Source organism: Mus caroli, unplaced genomic scaffold (assembly GCF_978045245.1).
Source record: "Mus caroli unplaced genomic scaffold, Mus_caroli_1 scaffold_8, whole genome shotgun sequence".
Classification (NCBI taxonomy): Eukaryota; Metazoa; Chordata; class Mammalia; order Rodentia; family Muridae; genus Mus; species Mus caroli.
In genome coordinates this window covers 52,866,077-52,868,956 of record NW_028227263.1, presented here as the reverse complement: position 1 = coordinate 52,868,956, position 2,880 = coordinate 52,866,077, and positions in this window count along the sequence as shown.

Genomic DNA, 2,880 nt, shown 5'->3' with positions numbered 1-2,880 from the left:
ACCGGCAGTTGAATGCAGCAGAGTTCAGTTAGGTTCATAATAGTTTGTTCTCTTTGTGTAGTCAGTGCAGTTCGGTTCATGGAATTCAGAGGCAGTTTTCCCAGGGAAAACAATTGAGGGAGAAGCAGGGAGCAGCCAGTTTGAATTAGTCGGCTTTGAGAGAAGATTTTAGCCAGAACTGCTTAGTTGAACCAGCTATCCGTAGTTCAGAATGGACTCGAAGAATGAGCTCATTCAGCAGTAAGCCTCTGAGATGACAATTACATCTGGTGAATAAAAGTTACTTGAATACCTATCAATTGCCATTTTTCTTTTTAAAATGTTATGATTAACTATTGTTCAAAATGGAAACTAAGAATGCTTAGGAATCTTGTTACAAATTTTGGGCAGACTGAACCTGTACCCTAGGGTGCTTAGAACAAATGCAGAGATCACTGACAGGAAAAAGAATAAGCTGTCTTTCCTTATTAACAAGCCTTGTTCTAGCATAAGAAGAGATGGGGCAGTAGAATTTTGAAATACCTGTGGTAGGTATTGCATAACTTGATATGTTTAATTAAGTTTTCTATCACGAAATAAATAAGAAAAAGTAAGTGAGAAAAAAAACAAAATCAAATACAACATATATGCAACAAAAATGATGTTAATTATTTTAAAGGTGAGGTCATGAAATGGATGAAGTCATTAAAATGACTGTATGTGCTCACTTGACTGGTAGCCTGTGGCCATGGCTGCAGCAGATGTCCTGGGACGCCCTCAGACTTTTGGATCTTCAGAGGAGCACTCAAGCTGTTGTACTTTGTGAAGCTGTACTTTGGGGTTGGAGGTGCGTGGAGGGGCTTTATGACTGTGGTTTCTGTTTCCCTGTGCCCAGCAGAACTCCAGTGAGACTTTCAGTATGTCTAGCCAGTTGCCCTACTTGCTGCGGAGCCCCCAGGAGGTCTTCACCCTGTGGTGTCCATTGCCCAGTTGTCTTTTGTACAGAGGATCTTCTGTGATGTCTCAGGCTGTGGTAACTTCAGGGGAGCAGACTAGCTAGCAGTTTCCACCCTGGCAGAAAGCACCAGCCAGAAAAAGAGTGGCATTCAGGGGGTGGGGTTTTGGGGGGTGATGGATCCCAAGTCGACTGGGATCCCACTGACAGCTGTGGGACATCAGGAGGGTTCTTAACAGATGCCCTGAGTGTAGAAGATCTCCAGGTATGCCTCAAGCTGTGGTGTCTTCAGGGGAGCTGACTAGCTAACAGTTTGCCCTGGCAGAAAGCCAGCCAGAAGGCCCTTTCTGTGTTTTTGATGTTAGATTATATTCTCTACATTCTGTAGGCTTTTCTTTGTTATACCCACTCCTTTGCCCATGGTTCCTCTGTTAAGCTGTCCTCTTTTACTTCTGGGAACTTTGACAGTATATCTGCAATTCATTTCAACTTCTGTGTGTAGGGAAACATATTTTATACTTGCAGGAAACAAGAAACAAAATTCCCAATTTTCTAGCATGTGTTGTAAGAATATGGGTTTTCTGGTACACCATATCTGTTGAAATATTCACTACTATGATTTCTTTACTACATGACACAGAAAAGGTTACTTGAGGTGCAAATTTTCCTGCAAAATTCTGGATCATCATTGCTCACTTATTTAGTTGTTATGAGTCTTAAGTACAATGTGTCAAGTATATAAGGGCTAACACACATATTTCAAAATTCTACTTCCCTATTTCTCCTTATGCTAGAACAAGATATGTCAATAAAAGAAGAAAGCTCACTTATTCCTTCATAGATCTTTGTAGCTTTTTGAAGTACCTCATGGCACAGATTCAGTCCTTCCTGACCAAAATTGAAAACAGTACCTTTCTTTTCTGGGCAATATATATCTATCTTTTATGAATTACTGTTTCTGGGACAATAAAAAGAGTTAGAAATGTTCTTCAAAGAAGAGCCCTATAAACATAGACATTGAAACATCTTCTCTTGAGAAATTCACACACTGTTCTCCTTGTTAACTAGAGTATCTCCAGTTTCATAAGAGGCCTCACTCTTTCTGATGGCCTGAACTATTTTTATATAAAGACATAGCTTCACAATATCTGGTAAGATTTGTGATATGACAGGTCACATCTTTGTGTGAGACACATTACTAGATAATTTATATGAGCATGTAATCTTAATTAGCTCTTGAAACAAGCATATATATATATATATATATATATATATATATATATATATATATATATATATATCCATCCCTAATACAGTTACTTGGTTTGGAGACAAAGCTCAAATACAAAAGGTCAGCCAGCTTCTCCCTTCCTGGAACTTGATATACTTCATATATTGATTCATGCAGAACCAACAGCAAGCAATGCCACCTTTCACTATGCAGTTTGAGTTCTCTTTAAAAACATAACTGGGTAACTATTGGCTAGTGCAGTACATATCTCCACTGACTGAGCTCATTAGTCTGCCCCCTGGAATTCATTAGGTGCCAGGTGTTTTGCAGTCTCCCATAGTGAACAGCATAGTCTATAGACACAGGTAGAAATCTTCCTCTCAGTGACAAGCTATAGCCACAGTAGGTTATTTAAGAGATGACCTGTATGCAGTCTCTCACATGTAGCTATCAAGACATGGTTGCATGAGAGATTATGTAAACTAAGACTCTAAATGTGATGAAGGTAAAGATTCATTTTTCTACTATAGATACTTAGTAAAATATGTTTGTTGGGAAGTACTCATAACTACAGATGCTACCTGTGATGTGATAGGCAGGGCTTGATGTCTAAGCAGTCTTAAGACAATCAACTTAGGTAGGTAGTCTCTTGTAACTACTCATAAAAGGAAAAGGAACATAAGTTGTCCTAGAATATAGTGTTAGTTGGGACAAA